This window comes from Balaenoptera acutorostrata, chromosome 6, assembly GCF_949987535.1.
Source record: "Balaenoptera acutorostrata chromosome 6, mBalAcu1.1, whole genome shotgun sequence".
Classification (NCBI taxonomy): domain Eukaryota; kingdom Metazoa; phylum Chordata; class Mammalia; order Artiodactyla; family Balaenopteridae; genus Balaenoptera; species Balaenoptera acutorostrata.
In genome coordinates, this window is record NC_080069.1 from 72,872,553 (window position 1) to 72,891,322 (window position 18,770).

The 18,770-nt window shown below is 41.6% G+C and overlaps 1 pseudogene; it reads right to left on the reverse strand.

The window, feature by feature from the left end:
* Window positions 1-14,475: 14,475 nt before the first annotated feature.
* LOC102998712 (transcription initiation factor IIA subunit 2-like) lies at window positions 14,476-18,250 on the reverse strand (annotated as a pseudogene).
* Between the last annotated feature and the right edge of the window lie 520 nt (window positions 18,251-18,770).

Here is an 18,770-nt window from a genome sequence, read left to right on the forward strand (position 1 = left end):
AGTAAAGTAGATTGCCCGTCCAGGGTGGGTGGGCATCATCCAATCCACTGAGGAGTGAACAGAACAAAAAAGTAGAGGAAGGAGGAATCTGGCCCTTTTTTGCTGCCTCACTGTCGAGCTGGGACATCTCACCTTCTCCTGCCCTCAGACTGAATTACATCACTGGATTTCCTGGGTCTCCCACTTGCAGACAACAGATCTCAGCCTCCATAATCACACCAGCCAATTCCTCATAACAAATACATATATATATTTAATATATATTAACTGTGATTTTATGCCATATATATATATATATATATATATATATCCATCTTATTGGCTTTGTTTCTGTGGAGAACCCCGACCAATACAAATGTCTATAGGCAGTGGTCTTACTTTAAGTTCGTAACTAAGCAACTGTCATATCGCCTATGAACCAAGTATCAATAGGTATCACGGATAAACTGTATTTATAAACAACAAACACACTGTATTTTCAAACTAGAACAGAGAGGTGCTTCCAAATTGGACTAGGGGCCATGGTCAGGAAGGATCTAGAAAGAAAGGGCTGAAGAAGCCAAGGATGGCACCTAAAAGATATGGGGAGTAGACTGATGGCTGGCTCACAGCCCAATAAGAGTCTTGTGGACCCACAACACACCCATGTGCATACAGTTTTTAACCTAGGCAATTCCTCATCTTGGAATAAGGTCACTTTCTCATTTTAAAAATAAACTCTAAAAAGGAGTGAAATAAGTGGTGATTCTCAACTTTGGTATTTACTTGAGTCACCTAGGAGTTTACAAAGAACCTGGAGGCCCCCAGCCCACTGAAGGAGGAGGGGTGGGCCCCCGTGTTTTTATCAAGTTCTCGGGGTTATTCTGATACACACAGGAGTTTAAAGGTCACTAATACAGAGTGCTGGCTCTCAGACTTGACTACCTGCTGGGATCACAGGGGAGTGATAAGAATTACTAACGGGGTCCCTCCCAGAAACTGATTTAATTGGCCTGGGTATAGCCTGGGCATTAGAACTTTTCAAAGGTCCCCAGGGGCAGCCACTGATGGAGAAGGACAGCCACTGCTGTCCTCAAAGGAGAATAAGCCGTTCCTATATATCCCAAACCCCATTCAATCATCACCTGAAATCTGTATTCTTATCTGCCATGTTTAAAGACAGAATCCAGAAACCTACAGGCAGTGCTCATCACTGTTGTTCAGTAGAATATAATGAAGTCAATAGCAGCATTATTTATAATTGCCAAGATACAGAAGCAACCTAAGTGTCCACCAACAGAAGAATGGATAAAGAAGATGTAGCACACATACACAATGGAGTACTACTCAGCCACAAAAAAGGTGAAATTTTGCCATTTGTAGCAACATAGATGGACTTGGAGGGCATTATGCTAAGTGAAATAAGTCATACAGAGGAAGACAAATACTATATAGTATCATTTATATGTGGAATCTAAAAAATACAAGAAAAAAGAAGCAGATTCACAGATATAGAGAGCTAGTGGTTACCAGTGGGGAGAGGGAAGAGGAGAGGGACAAGATAGGAGTAGGGATTAAAAGTTACAAACCGGGCTTCCCTGGTGGCGCAGTGGTTGAGAATCTGCCTGCCAATGCAGGGGACACGGGTTCGAGCCCTGGTCTGGGAAGATCCCACATGCCGCGGAGCGACTGGGCCCGTGAGCCACAGTCACTGAGCCTGCGCGTCTGGAGCCTGTGCTCCGCAACAAGAGAGGCCGCGATGGTGAGAGGCCCGCGCACCGCGATGAAGAGTGGCCCCCGCTTGCCGCAACTGGAGAAAGCCCTCGCACAGAAACGAAGACCCAACACAGCCATAAATAAATAAATAAAAAAAAAAAAAAAAAAAAAAAAAAGTTACAAACCATTAGGCATAAAATAAATAAGCAACAAGATACATTGTACAACATGGGGAATACAGCCAATATTTTATACTAACTATAAATGGAGTATAAACTTTAAAAATTGTGACTCACTATATTGTATACCTGTAACTTAAATAATATTGTATAACATCTACACTTCAATTTAAAAAAGAATAAATGAATAAGAATATAATGAAGTCATGGATTAAAAGAATAAAATAATTGGCAAAACCTTGGAAAAAACCAACAGTTCTTTAGTGTTACCATTGTTTTCTCAATTATTATCAATAATGTTATCACTAGTAGTACCTGGAGCTCTGCCCTAACCCTATCCACAGCAGCTATTTTATTTATTACTTGAAAGAAAGCAGACAGAGCCACTTATCTGAGCTTTCACTGCTCTCTGACAGCTTCGGCTGATGGCAACATTTACTGCAAGAGTCTCTTTTCCAGTGTACACATGTGCCTGCAGAACATGAAACTTTACAAAATGGTAGGGCTTTCATCTGTTTCCTTGGTACTCTTTTTACTGTTCTTGAATCCTCCATTGCAATTTCATTTAAATGAGCACCTTGAGTACAACTATAGAGAAATGGAAAACACTCAAGTTTTGTATTTTTTATCAATTTGATGACTCATTAGCTGTGTGACTTCAGGCAAGTTACTTAGCCTCTCTGAGCCTCATTTTTCTCACTTGTGAAATTGGAGCAATAATACCCACAGTTCAGGCATGCTGTCATGATGAAATGAGACCTTGTAGCTAGAGCACAAGGGTAGGGCCTGGCACACAGTAGGTATTCAAGTGCCTGGCACCAGGTAAGCGCTCAACATTGACATTATTCTACGTGGTACGAAAGGGAACACGGCCACAGATAAATCTTCTCTGCCTATTAGAGGAACAAAGTTGAGACTTCTTTGTCTCCTACCTCTTAGCACATCTCAGGTTTATCTGGAGAGAAAAGATTCAGGTCAGTGAGCTGCATGAGGGCTAAAAAATGCTGAAATTAGCAACTATCGATTTTGTCAACTTTGGGCCCATGTACCATATAATCCTTTTGCCATGTAGATTCTCAGAGACAGAAAGGATCTTGGAGATCATGAAGCCCCATGCATTTTAATAGTAAAGAAATGGAGTGCCTGAATTTAAATGCTGCTTGGGGCATGTTGGATACTAACCAGGGTCAGGATTAGCACCCACGTCTGGAAGAAGCTCTAGTAACACTTTATACGTGTTCTAAACATTTTACAAAAAAAGCACTTAACGCTAACATTTCTCCCCACCACAGCCTCTAAAGCAGAGATTCCCAACCTCGGCACTGCGGACATTTGGTACTGGATGGTCTTTGCTGTGGGGCCGTCCTGTGCATTGTATCAATAGGATGTTTAGCAGCATCCCTGGCCTCTACCCACTAGACGCTAGCAGCACCCCCACACAACCAGTTGTGACAACCGAAAATACCTCCAGACACTGCCAAACGTCCCCGGGGGACAAAATGGACCTCCAGTTGAGAGCATCGTTCCTTTTTTTTTCTGTCATATATATATATATTTAAAATTTTATTGAAGTATAGTTGTTTACAAAATGAGATCGTACAACCATCACAAAACTAAGTTCAGAGAGCTTAAGCAACTCACCAAAGGACACACGAGCTAGTAACTGGCAGAATTGGGGTGGGGGGAGGTGAGAGGGAAGAGACAAAAACAAACAAGTGAACAGAAAATACACATATGGCCTGACTCTTATTCTGGTGATTTCTTCATGTTCCTCTCTCAATTTCACAAATGAGGGAAGGTGAGTTTCACTCTTTCTCCTGTCCCTCTTGGAACAGAAAAATAGATATAAACAAACAAGAACTTGAAAAGCCTGTTGAGGCCAACTGTTTCAAACATGCTCCGCATGAAAATATCAACAGTTTTCATCACAAGATACAGGAAGTGTGAGTTTACTGTAATTATCTTTAGATGAGACCATTTGAAGGTAAATAACCCACAGGGTATTTTGTAAACATACTTGAGTTATTCCTGCCCCTGGTATATACTGAAGTCAAATTCTTCCAGTGCACAGTTGTCACCCAGCTCAGCAAGAGATGATTCCATTTTAGCACCGGAGATAGAAAAAAACATTTTTTTTTTTCTATTACAAATGGCCCATAATTCCCCTGAGGAGTGGTTACAAATGTTTGGTTCAACTGTTCAAACTAAAGCAGTTAGAAAGTATGTTAACAACCACTAGGTGAAGGAGCTAGCAATGATATTATGAGTGCGGACAAGAATGTGAGGGCTGAGAGAAAATGGGAATAAGAGATTTGACTTTGTCAAGGTGAGCGATGTTATCTCGAGTAAAAAGCTAACATGGTCTGCCCACCGGAGGTGGGAAAGGTGTTGGGTTACTGGCAGAGTGGCTTTGGCCATGACCCATAGGGCAGAGACATTTCTCCTCTGGGTTCCCGCCACAAAGAGGCATTTCCATGTAACCTTGTGTTGCTGGGAAACCTTTCCTATTGTTTCTCTCATTCCTTGTCTCTGCCTTAGTATAGCAATTTCTGAAAAAGCACAAAGACAGCCAGTAAGCAGTGAAGTAAAACTAGCAGATACCTGAGTGATCTTCCAGTTGGCAAAAGACCAGAAATAGAATTTAGAATAGAAAAGAGGAAGCAAACTTGAACCAAAGCAGGCCCAAAGACAAGCATAAATGAAATACCCCATCTATCTTAAACTTTGTGGGGAAGTAAGGACCATTTTGCATGCAAAGCCTGGGAAGATGAGAAATAACTTTATGATTCAATCAAACTGAAAAAGGTAGGCCTACTCCTTTGGCATGGACACAAGTGAGATATTTATCAACCATGTGTCCTTTTGCAATGTACCATATTCCTCTTAGCCTCAGTTTCACCATCTGTGCCTGCAAGGATTAGATGAGATTTATATGTTATAAAGGATTTACATATTAGTTTCTTAGCACACTACCTGACACAGAGAAATCACTCTATAATTCCCCTTCCTTCCTTCCTCCCTCCCTCCTTCTTCCCTCCCTCCCTCCCCTCCTTCTTTCCTTCCTTCCTTCCTTCTCCGAATCCATACTGGAACAAGGAAAGCCAAGAGAAATGCGGTTTGGGCTTTTAATCTACAACCTTCTCCTTTATTCTCTTCTAAGGGCACCATGAATTTATCCCTGAAGTCAATCCCTGAAAGGGGTCAGTCCTCCCAGCAAGACCCCAATTGCTGCTGTGTGGGTGTCTCAGTAAAGGGTACTGGTCCTTCGTTCCCCAGTGGGAGAAGCCCGTGCACAGCCCAGTGTCCCGACTGGGCTCATCAACCAGGGGGAAACAAGTGCAGCAAAGAAATCAGATCCGAGTCAGGGGTGCTCAAAGATGAAGTAGAAACACCAGAGGTTGAAATCAGGGGGAGATGGGGAAATGCATCAGGCAGCCTCTACCTGTTGCTCAGAGAGGAAAGGCAAGATCCCCAGCCAATTCTCAACATTCCAGGGAGCAGCCTTTCTCCTGCTACTTACCTTTCTAGAGCTAAAGGCAGCTGTAGACATCATAAACTCAGTGGCTTCATAATTTTCAACAAGAAAATTGAGATTAAGAGATTTATGATTTGCCCGAAGTCACATGGTCAGAATAGTTTTTTTAATAACAAAAGAAAAAAAGAGGAAAAAAAGCTTGTCATCCAAAGCAATGCTCCCTACTGACCAGAACTTTCTCTACTGAATTGTGCTCTCCATCAGGCCCTGATAAAGAATCATCTTTGTTTCTAACAGTAAAGAGAGAGCCAACAACTTGCAGACAGTGTGTTATTCTTGTAAATTTCATCTTTTCACTCAGTAGAGTAAGAATTATGCTTGTACAGGTGAGGATGATAAAAGAGACCGCCCAGTGGCCTGGTTCGAGTCACGCCATGCCTGTAGGGTCCCAAACGGGCACAGAATTTATCCCATGTCACTGAAATGAAGAGATATTCATGAGGGACTACATATAAGGGTGAGGGCAAGGTTGAAGGAACAAATAAGGGTGGGGAGACACCCAGAGACCAGCAGGCATTGGCACCTCAAGGGCTGAAGAGGAGGAGATAATGTCACTGGAGCCCCTTGAGACGCAGGGCCTGCCACAGAGGGAGGGCGGCAGCTAGCGCTCCACTCTCCACCTGTTACCGGAGCCTCCCACTGACCGAGCCCATCTGGAAGCCAGAAGGCACAGGACCACAGGTAATGCAGTTGGTTGCCAGTGGAAATTAACCAGGAAGGGCCATCTCCAGGACAGTGACAGAGACACCCTGGCTACGGACGTTGGGAGCTAGGGAGCCTTCTCTAAAGGAGTCTCAGATACTGTAGGGGCTGCTGGGGTACAGCTAGAGCGGTGGCAAAAATAAGGTAGACTTCAGGTAGGCCACTAGAAGTGGGAAAGGGGCACAAGAAAAAGGTCAGGAATGGGATGGTCCCTGAAAGAGAAATCAGCAAGAAGCCACACAAAGAGAGGTGCCCTTCCCAGCAGTAATCCACCCTACGGTGTGATATCGAGAAGCATTATGCAGGAGATTAAGGTGCCTTAGAGACGTGGCCAGGAAGCAGACTGCTTGAAAGGATGTTGTGTAAAATAAGCCTCATTCTCAGAACCATACGGAGTTACAGACGAGTACAGAAATGAGGAGAGGGATGCTGCAGCTCCAAGTGCAATCAGAAGGGCAGCAGGCAGCCCAGGGAAGGAAGGGAGGACTGGACATATGCGAGATGAGAGGCTCCAGCTTTGTCCAGAACGGGGAGTGGTCCTGCATAGCATGAAAAAGGAAGAGAGGAACTGCAGCTGTTGGCGGTTGAGCACTGCTAACTTGGTGACCCAGGCAAAGAAGGGTGCTTCATCTGTTGCCATCTCATTGAAAATTTCGTCTTCACAACACTAAAGAAGCTATTGTTAACCTCACTTTACAGATAATGAAACAGAAATAGGCGAGCTTACTGGTTAAGAGCAAAGGTGCTGAAGGTACATTCCCTGGGTTCCAGTCTTTGCTGTGTGACCTTAGGCAAGTTACTTAACCCCTCTGTGCCTAACGTTTTCATCTGTGAAATGAAGTTAATATCAACCTCATAGCATACTTTTAAATATGTAAAAATACTTGTAAGTTAATACTTGCAGGTGTGAATACCTGATCAGTGACTGACACAGACATTTAATAAATGCTAGTTGTGGGCACCGTGTACTTCCTAAATGCACAGAGGAGCCTGGAATTGATTCCAGATTTTTTGAACCCCAAATTCAAATGTTCTTACCACTCTGCCACGCTGGCACCCTGTCCCAAGTGGCACAGAGTTCCCAGGGAATACAGAGGCCTCTGCTCATGGAATCTCCTTCAGACCTTCCAGCTCTCCCAGCTCCAATCCTAAATTCCTCAAGGAACCTTGCGATTATTCTGGTTCCCAGGACGCTCACTTATGCAGAGGAGGGGGCTTACTGACTGGTACAACCTGGAGAAGCTCAAGGTGATAGAAGAAAAAGTGCCAAAAGCAGTACCTGGCTTGGAACTGCGATCTACCAATCTCTGTTGGGTCTGAGTCTGTCCGTGCGCACAGCTGCCTTATGTGGGACTTAGAAGCTCCATCCTCTGGCAAAAGTGAAGGCACTCCCTCCCGCTCTCTCAGAGCCTGTTTGCCTCCCGGCATCTCTGGCCAAGGACATCTGTTGCCCTCTTGCTCCCCTCGCTGTGACTCCATGAGGACCTGCAGCGCCCCCTCAACTGAGTGAGTCCAGGACTTGAGGTGTGTTCTGCCCTTTCACTCCAATCTGTAGCACGAGCCTTGAGCGCCTGTTCTTTTACCACAAACCAAACTACAAGACCGGAAGTGCCCTGGCTTTGCAAGCTATACAACGAAAGTCTCTGATAAACTCTCACAGTAGCTGCAGCACCTGCCATAGACTGAAAGTTTGTTTCCCCCCAGAATTCATATGTTGAAGTCTAAATCCTCAACGTGATGGTATTTAGAAGAGGGGCATTTGGGAGGTAATTAGATCATAACGGGATGAGTGCCTTTGCAAAAAGGGGAGAGAAAGGTTTTCCCCCCAACCCCCTCTCTGCCAGGTGAGAATGAGAAAACAGTCATCTCCAAACCAGGTGGAGGGCTTTCACCAGACACTAGGTCTTCTGCTGGTACCCTGATCTGGAACATCCCGGCCTCCAGAACTGTGAGAAATAAGTGCCAATTCTTTTCAAGTCACCCAGACCGTACTTGGTTTTGTCCTAAAATATTTTCTGGAAAAGAGACAAATAAATTATGACTCAAGAACCTTTCTAGGGCTTCCCTGGTGGCGCAGTGGTTAAGAATCTGCCTGCCAATGCAGGGGACACAGGTTCGAGCCCTGGTCTGGGAAGATCCCACATGCCACGGAGCAACTAAGCCCGTGAGCCACAACTACTGAGCCTGCGCGTCTGGAGCCTGTGCTCCGCAACAAGAGAGGCCGCGACAGTGAGAGGCCCGCGCACCGCGATGAAGAGTGGCCCCAACTCGCCGCAACTAGAGAAAGCCCTCGCACAGAAACGAAGACCCAACACAGCCAAAAATAAATAAATAAATAAATTTATTTTTAAAAAAAAAGAAAATAAAATAACCTTTCTAGTCTTCAGAATCAGTGATTCTTCACCATTAACCCCTAAACATCAACAAATATAAAGAGTTAAGAAAATAATCTATGGGAAGAAGGGAGTATGTATGATATTTACTGGTGTTCTCCAGAAAATGTCTCCCTGTTTGCAATGAGGAATCCCTTTGCTGTTCAAATGGCCACAAGAAAAGTGATTTGTCCCACCAGTCTCAGAAAATGGGGATCCCATAACCATCCCAGAAAGGCTGTGGTCAGCAAAGAAAGCTGAGCACAGCAAAGAGAGGCCGCAGGCTGGGACAGGAGAGTGACTGGAGAGAGACAGCTGCAGGGCCTTGCTCTCAAAGGCCACCAGGGTTAACAACTAAGGGAAACTGACAGAGTTTTGCAGGACAAGCTGGAGAGCATCAAAGCCCTCTTTGTAAATCATCTGCTGAAGACTCCCCTTGGAAATGGTTCAAAAGCAGAAACTCAGGAGCAATGGCCTTAAAACCAGCAAAAGAGGGCTATACCCTTGCCTTTGAGAAACGAGAACCAAACAGAGCAGCCAAAAGAATGTTAGCAAAATCTGGGACAAGAAAAATGCAGGCAAAGCTAGAGAAGTGACCATTGCTTTAACCCCCTTAGTAAAGAGGTGCTATAATTTAATATCAGAATCTACTATATAGTTAGTATTCATTCCAATAAACAAACATTCTACGTTGCTCTCTAATCAGAGTGGAGATTCTGCCATCCTTTATAAAACTTTAAAAAGTAATGGTAAGAATAGCTTTTCAAATTTATGAATGTTTCATAGGTACCAGATACTGCAGTAAGTGCTTCAAAGCCTATCTCATTTCTCAACAGGACCCTAGGAAGCGGGTACCATCGTTATTCCTAATTCATGGAGAAGGAAAGTTGGACTCAGAGAGCTTAAAGAGCTCTTCTAGGTCACATAAAGGGGGACAGAACCAGGATTTGAACCCAGAGATATTGAAACTAACTACAAGAGCAGACACTTTCAAAAGCCAGTACAGATTATCTGGGGATCTTGTTAAAATTGCAGGCTCTCAGACCACACCCCCAGAGTTTCAGATTCAGTGGGACTGTGGTGGAGTCCAGGATCTCAAGCATCCCCCAGATGATTCTGATGGGCGTGGTCTGGGAGCACACTTTGCTGAAGGCTTCACCATACCATAACGCCTCTTTTGCTAATTTTCAAAAAGTTCCACATTAAAGATATCACTCCAGGTGTTATGTATGCATAGCTGGACTGGGCCAACCCTAGATGTCACAGTCAAGGTCAGGAATCCCAGAATGGGCCAATGCAGGTCAGCAGATGCTACTCCTTGGAGAATGTTTCTCTCATGGCTTCTTTCTGCCTGGGTTGTTCAACATGAATGATACAGTATTTTCTCCCTTTACCTCATTGTACTGAACTTTGCTTTATTGTGCTTCATGGATATTGTGTGTTTTACAAACCAAAGGTTTGTGGCAACTCTGTGTTGAGCAAGTCTATGGGCACCATTTTTCCAACAACATTTGCTCAGTTCATGTCTCTGTCGTATTTTGGTAATTCTCGCAACATTTCAAATATGTTCATTATTATTACATTTGTCATGATAATCTATGATCAGTGATGTTTGATATTACTGTTGTAATTGACTTGGGATGTCATAAACCCCATTCAAATAAGATGGCAAACTTAATCAATAAATTGTGTTCTCACTGCTCCACCCATCAGCCATTCCACCATTTCTCTCCCTCTCCTCAAGTCTCCCCATTCCCTAAGACACAGCAATACTGAAGTAATAACCCTACAGTGGGCTCTGAGTGTTCAAGTGAAAGGAAGAGTTGTACATCTCTCATTTTAAATCAAAAGCAAGAAATGATTAAGCTTAGTGAGGAAGGCATATTGAAAGCTGAGACAGGATGAAAGCTAGGCCTCTTGGTGCCGAAGAGTTAGCCAAGTTGCAGGTGCAAGAAAAGTTCTTGAAGGATATTAAAAGTGCTACTCCACTGAAAACATGAATCATAAGAAAGTGAAACTGCCTTACTGATAATATGGAGGACGTTTTAATGGTCTGGATAGAAGATCAAACCAGTCATAACATTTCCTTAAGCCAAAGCCTAATCCAGAGAAAGGCCCTAACTCTCTTCAATTCCATGAAGGCTGAAAGATGTGAGGAAGCTAGCAGAGGCTGTTCCATGAGGTTTAAGGAAAGAGGCCATCTCCATAACATAAAAGTGCCACATGAAGCAGCAAGTGCTGATGCAAAACCTGCAGGAAATGATGCAGAAGATCTAGCTAAGATAATTCATGAAGGTGGTTACACTAAGCAACAGATTTTCAATGCTGATGAAACAGCCTTGCATTGGAAGAAGATGCCATCTAGGACTTTCATAGCTAGAGAGGAGAAGTCAATGCCTGGCTTCAAAGCTTCAAAGGACAGGCTGACTCTCTTTTTTAGGGGCTAATGCAGCTGACAACTTTCAGTTGAAGCTACTGCTCATTGACCACTCTGAAAAACCCTAGCCCTTAAGAAAGATGCTACATCTACTCCACGAAGGCTGGATGACAGCACATGTGTTGAAAACATGGTTTATTGAATATTTTAAGCCCACTGTTGAGATCAACTGCTCAGAAAAGATTTCTTTCAAATTATTACTGACATCTTGTCACCCAAGAGCTCTGATCAAGATGGACAACAAGATTAGCGATGTTTTCATGACTGCTAATACAACATCCATACTGTAGACCGTGGATCAAGGAGTCATCTTGACTTTTAAGTCTTATTATTTAAGAAATAGATTTTATAAGGCTCTAGCTGCCATAGATAGTGATTTCTCTGATGGATCTGGACAAAGTACACTGAAAACCTCTGGAAAGGATTCACCATTCTAGATGGTGAATTAAGAACGTTTGTGATTCATGGGAAGAGGTCAAAATATCAACATTAACAGGGATCTGGAAGAAGTTGATTCCAACTCTCATGGACGACTCTGAGGGGTTCAAGACTTCAGTGGAGGAAGTAACTGCAGATGTGGTGGAAAAAGCAAGAGAACTAGAATTAAAAGTGGAGCCTGAAGATGTGGCTGAATTGCTGCAATCTCAAGGTAAAATTTTAATGTATGAAGAGTTACTTCTTATGGATGAGCAAAGAATGTGGTTTCTTAAAATGGAATCTACTCCTAATGAAGATGCTATGAAGATTGTTGAAATAACAACAAATGATTTAGAATAGTACATAAACTTAGTTGATAAAGCAGCAGCAGAGTTTGAGAGGACTGAGTCCAACTTTGAAAGAATTTTTAATTACTGTGGATAAGTAAAAGGAAATCTACAGATTCAGTGCAATCCCTCTCAAATTGCCAATGGCATTTTTCACAGAGCCAGAAAAAAATTTTTTTAATTTGTATGGTGATACAAAAGACCCCGAATGGCCAAAGCAGTGTTGAGAAAGAAAAATGGAGCTAGAGGAATCAGGCTCCCTAGCTTCAGACTATACTACAAAGCTACATTAGTCAAAATAGTATGACACTGGCACATAAAGAAAAATATAGATCAATGGAACAGGATAGAAAGTCCAGAAATAAACCCATGCACCTACAGTCAATTAATCTACGACAAAAGAGGCAAGAATATACAATGGAGAAAAGACACTCTCTTCAATAAATGGTGCTGGGATAACCAGACAGCTACATGTAAAAGAATGAAATTAGAACACTCTATAACACCATACACAAAAATAAACTCAAGATGGATTAAAGACCTAAATATAAGACCAGATACTATAAAATTCCTAGAGGAAAACATAGGCAGGACTCTCTGATATAAATCACAGTAATATCTTTTTGGATCCGTCTCCTAGGGTAATGGAAATAAAAACAAAAATAAACAAATGGGACCTAATTAAACTTAAAAGATTTTGTACAGCAAAGGAAACCATAAAAAAAATGAAAAGACAACCTACAGAATGGGAGAAAATATTTGCAAACAATGCAACCGACAGGGATTAATCTCCAAAATACACAAACAGCTCAATAGCAAAATAACACACACACCAAAAAAATCCAAAAATGGGCAGAAAATCTAAATAGACATTTCTCCAAAGAAGACACACAGATGACCAAAAGGCACATTAAAAGATGCTCAACATCACTAATTAGAAAAATGCAAATCAAAACTACAATGAGGTATCACCTCACACCAGTCAGAATGGCCATCATAAAGTCTACAAACAATAAATGCTGGAGAGGGTGTGGAGAAAACAGAACCCTCCTATACTGCTGGTGAGAATGTAAATTGATACAGCCACTATGGGGAACAGTATGGAGTTTCCTTAAAAAACTAAAAATAGAGCTACCATATGATCCAGCAATCCCACTCCTGGGCATATATCTAGAGAAAACCATAATTAGAAAAGATGCATGCATCCTCGTGTTTACTGCAGCATATTTACAATAGCCAAGACATGAAAGCAATCTAAATGTCCATCAACAGATGAATGGATAAAGAAGATGTGGTACATATATACAATGGAATACTAATCAGCCATAAAAAAGAATGAAATTATGCCATTTGCAGCAATATGGATGGACCTAGAGATTATCATACTAAGTGAAGTCAAAGACAAATATCATATGATATCACTTATATGTGGAATCTAAAAAAATGATACAAATGAACTTATTTACAAAACAGAAAACAGACTCACAGATACAGAAAACAAACTTATGGTTACCAAAGGGGAAACGTTGAGGGGAGGGATAAGTTAGGAATTTGGGAGTAACATATACACACTACTATGTACAAAATAGATAATCAACAAGGACCGACTATATAGCACAGGGAACTCTACTCAGTATTTTGTAACAACCTATATGAGAAAAGAATCTGAAAAGGAATATATAGATATAGATATATAGGTATATATAGTGTTAACATAACTTTTGTATGCACTGAGAACTTTTGTATGCACTGAGAACAAACAAAAAAAAAATTCGTGTGACCCACTTTACTGCAGTATTCACTTTATTGCAGTGGTCTGGAACCGAACCCGTCATATCGTCAAGGTATGCCGGTATTTCAAAAGAGAAGGCAGCAGAAGAACATTGCAGAAGATCATTACAGAAGAGATAGCTACTAAAACCATAAGAAGGATTAAGAAAACATATAATCTCACTCCAACTTGCTCTCTTCCTGTTCACCAAAATGAATCCAAGCACTGAAAGTTTCAACTCGAAGACTTCAAGAGTCTCCACACCACCATCCCCTTTTATTCTACATTTAGTAAGATTTTTAAATTAAAAGTCAAATACATATTAGGATGTAAGGTTATTTTTAAATGTATGAATCTTGATCAATATAGCCAATTCAAGAAATGATTTAATGTCAAATGGGACTATTTTATCTTATTGGGAACAGGGTTTTGTGGTTTGATTTTGTTGCTTTGTTTTGGCTGGGAACTCTGTCTGAAGATTATCTACTTTTTCCTAACAGAGTTTTATTTCTTAGTAGGTTTCTCATACCAATGTTACCACTGGTTCTGTATTACTTTAGAAAATAGATTTTCTAAGTAAGATTTATCCAGAATTTGCTATAACCTCTTGCTAATGGTTTTTATTAACTGCAAAAGTTACACCTGATAAAACCGACATGACTTTACTGAAATGATATATTTTTCCAGCTTCCCTACAGTGAACATGGTGCTCTTTATCTAAAGCTAATAAAATGCTTATCTAATATCTCTATATTGCTAGCTTAACAGTGCCACCTATTATTAGTCACAATGAGTTTTAGAATGAGTTTATTAAATGCTGTTCTTTGGCAACAATTTTGACTTGTCATAAAAAGTTAAGTTTCTTCATGCTGCATAATGAAGATGATATAAGAGGTCACAGAATTACAAACTTCTCTCTACTGACATCCTCCAATCCGTGCATCACAGTGTAATCACTCCTGCATTTCTAGACTAATGTTTTTTAAAGTCTCATTTTTGCTGCACTTCAAAAAGTTCTGCTTAATGACAGAAGACGGCACTAAAAAGCCATTTTTCCTCTCTACATTCTGTAGTATTAAAGCCAGTATTTTTACCATCATAAGCTACAATTTTCACTTTATCCACTTTAGTAAGCTCTGTCATCTCTCTGAATTCAGCCTCACTCAATACAAAAGTCCACACGTTATCACAGAATGTGTACATATGTGCAGAGCCTCTGGAATGTTGACTCTGTCCCTGAGTGTAGGTGCCAGAGCTAAATTTTTAGCCTTATCACACTGAAGTGGGACTTGAAGGGTGAGTTGGGGATGATCTATTAAGACTGTAGGAACTTATCTGCACCCTCCTGAAGACTGTTTCCTAAAGTGCATTTCGGTATAACTGATATGCTACCACTTAAGAGAAAGAAATTCCTGAAGTCCTGTGGGACACAGCAACACAGCCAGGACTCAACAGGAGGTGTCTACTTTCCCCAGAGGCCCCTTCAGCAGCCCCAGAGACTGCAGAGCTGGGTCAGTGACCCAGAAGTACTCACAGAACCTGGCAGTGAAACCACACCAGGAAGCAAGGAGACCCCACCGTTGTCTTTAAAACAAGGATTCAGAGACCAAATCTCACAGTCCCCAAGCATCAGAATGAGAAAGCCTATGCTGTTCTTTTGGCAAATGAAGTAGAGAATATACACAGCTTTCTTTTCCGCAGTGGCTAGAAAGACCACTTTACACTTAAAAAAAAAAAAAAAAGGTTTCCAGATTTTTAAATGTTTATAATAATATGGATTAGGGGAACTCCCCATCCTCTTTATAAAACAGCAGTGTTCGTCAAACACCAAGTTTCATAAGTTTGGTGGGCCAAGCAAGAGCTACAAAGCTGATACTTCTATGTAAATCTGTAGGTAATCGATGGGAGAAGAAACTTGGAATACTCTAAAGGGTGATGATTGGGACAAAAAAGATACCAAACTTATTCAGAATCTAAGAACATCATGCTTCTTGAAGTAATTTAGAATTTTAAAACTGAAAAGAGCTTAAAAGAGCATCTAATAAAACCTCTTTATTTCACATATGAGGAAACTAGTTTATGGTTGGCCCAAAGTCTTATGGTTTCTTTTTCTGCTTTAACATTCAGCAAAGTTTACATTCAAGCAGAGCAAAGACCTTGTTAGAGATTTTCCTTTGATAAGCTGGCATCTTGAAACCAAGAGTGAAGAATCTGATTTTAACACAGATGACAACTAAAGGTCAACAGATTTTGAAAATGGAAACTACAATGCCAAAGTACAGGGTGAGAAGTAATATCAGAGCTGGGCTGTTTTAAAGTGAGCATAAGTGAACTGGCTGGAAATCCGCATTTCGGTGACAAATAAAATCATCCTTAGGACGCATGGAATGTTGGGCCAGAGAGAAACCTTAGAGCTCATCTGGTTTAACCCTCTCTGCACAGATGAGGAAACTGAGGGTCAGAGAGTGAAAGTTACTCACTTATCCGCATTCACACAGCTTGTTCAGAGCAGAGTCAGGCCTAGCATTCACGGGGCCCATGACCGTTCCGTCAAGTCAAGCTGCCTTGCAGAACCCATATTAAGGTGCCGATTCTGAGACTTGAAAAAAGAGGTCAGATCTTAAGGATGTGAAAGCAAGAAGAAGAGGATGTCTTTGGTTTTTTATATACTCTTTCCAGATCTTTAAATGTATGAAAGCCAGGTCAGTGAGTCACAGGTTAATAATAGGAGTGGACTTTGTGATAGGGAAGGGAAGGCAATACAGAACTGGGGAGAGAAAATAAAGAATCTCAGCTTCCCATTCCTCACTCAAGATAGTGACAAAGCTCCAGATGGAGGCAGTGTTCTCAGTATGAATTTGCAACAGTAAAGCTGTGAGTGCAGTAAATGCCTTATTTATATTTATTTGAAATAAAAAAATCTATCCAAAAGCAAGGCCCTATTTCTACCATTACCTGGGCTCCTACCCATGGCTAGGCAAAGGTCTCCAGAGTTTTTTCGACATCAAACAATTTTTACAGATGCCCCCTCTTGTCCGTCTCTCCGTACTGGTTGCTATTGGGATGGCTCCTGCCCAAACCCGCAGGATTCCTAGAAATCAAGGGACTCCGCTACATCGGTGCCCTTGGAGCCTGGGAATTATTGCTAAGCTGCCTGGGGGCAACAATGCCTGGGATACACCAGCTACCACCCTCTGGAGTTCCACCCCTTCTGCATCCTGTCTTTATTTAAAATATTGATATTTGTTCATCATGGATTTTTTTGAATTTTTACTTTTTAAAATATTGCAATAAAATATAATTACCTTGATTACTGAGTTTTTTGAGAGTCCTCTCAAATTTTATGCCTGAGTCAGTTGCCTCACTTGCCTCACCCTAGTCCCAGCCTTGTCCTTCCCTTAAGGCACGTGAGAGTGGGTCACAGGTCACCAGCTTTCATGGGAGCCATGGACCATGACCCTCTGTCTCCTCCCCAGGCCAGGAAGAGACTCTCTCTCTATCACTTTCCATCTCCCCAACCTTCTACTCGCCTCCCCTCCCCTCCCCACAGCATAGTCCTCTCCAGGAAAGCAAAAGCCAGCAGCTGAAAGAGGGCCAGGGAGCTACTTCAAGCACCCCATCTTCAGACCCATCTACAACCTTCCTCAAGGCAAGGAAGTCAAAGTTAGGCTTAGAATGGAGATAGGGAAGGATGACTGGGAGGAAAATGATAAAGAGCCACAAACACAAAATAAACATCTCATCACGAATGGTCTCCAGGAGTCGCAACAAGGAAAGAGATGTGCACAACTATGTGTAAAAAGAAAGATGTCTTCAGGAGAGGAAATCAACTTTGAGTAGATGCTCTCTCCAGTGGTGACAATAACATTTTTTGTGTTAATAAAGGAAAACCAAGAGTGATGGGGAGTGAAGGAAGATGGTGAAAGAAACCCAGACTATCAAAAACTTATCAGCATAGTTCCAAGCTTTGGGGTCAAAACAAAACTTTAAATTACAGATTGTCTATGAAAATGTAGGAAATGAAATAAGAGGAGATACGATCTGGGAGGAAATCGATGTTGAGTGTAGAGCCAAAAGGAGTCGATGATCAGGTTAATGAAGAGTCAGGAGGGAGAAGGTGGAGAAAAATGTAAGAAAAATGAAGTGAGAAGAAAATAAAGTGAAAAAAATGTCTCCGGTAGTCAAATTGGCTTAGAAAGAAGAGAAACAAACTCTGCCCAAGGAGGCATGAGATCGCTAAAAAATTCAGTCTGATCAATCTTTCTCTCCATGAACAGACCACAGGAGATATTAGCCAGAATGGAAGCTTTGGAAGGGAACTGGGGACAGAAACTGGTCACACTGCTGGATCTGAGGAGACACAGTGGGTGTGAATGTCCTGTTTAAGCATTCTAAAGAGACATGCTAAGGGGGAGAAAGATATGTGTGGAGAGGTGCGGTTAAGTGAGGATTCTCAAGGAGAGGCTAACATAGACATGCTCGAATCCAGAAAGAAGCAAGTCCTAAGAAGGTGCCGAGGAGGAGGGGAAAAGGCAAAGAGAGGAAGAGAGAGAAAATAGGAATGGAGAGAGGTAAGCATGAAAGAAACAGAAAAAGTGCTCAGTGGTTTTAAACAACACTCTTTTGAAAACCTGTTAGAAGAGCAGAATTTACTGTCTGAGAACTTATCAATATATAAAGTATCCTACACCCCAATACCGTCAGCTCCGAAAAGTAGAAACCCACATCCTGAGCTTCTTTGCTCCATTCCGTCGTTCAAGGGCAGCTCTCCAGCTGCTGGGCTGGAAGGGGACATATTCCCCAGAAGCCCAAGCTTTGTTATTATCTGCTATCTTAGTAAAAGCATGTTCCCACTTTGCTTTTGGAAAGGTATTCTTTGTCACACAGGCAGTTTTAAAAGCTCTTGCAAGCAGGTAAAACAAGTTTCTGTTAGGTATCTAATATAATCCAACACACAGAAATCGTAAGGGAGTTTGACAGTTCCTTTTTGTTTCTAAATCAGAAATAGTCATCTGTCGTAAGTCAGTAAAATAATACCAAAATAATTCTGTATTATGCCTTCAGTTCTTTTTCTACAGGATCTATTTTTTAAGCCAGAATACGAAATCAAAAGTTATAAATTGTTCTACATAGTTTATTTTTCCATCGCATCTAACATCTGAGAGTAAAGAGACAGATTTTTGTAAGATGTTGGACTTGTTTCCAAAAATGCTTCGTATGCATTTTTACAACATGTCTACTAAGAAAGTGTGACTTCACGTGATCCTTAGTGGTTTTGTGGTTTGTTTCTTGACCCTTATTCCTATATTTTGCAC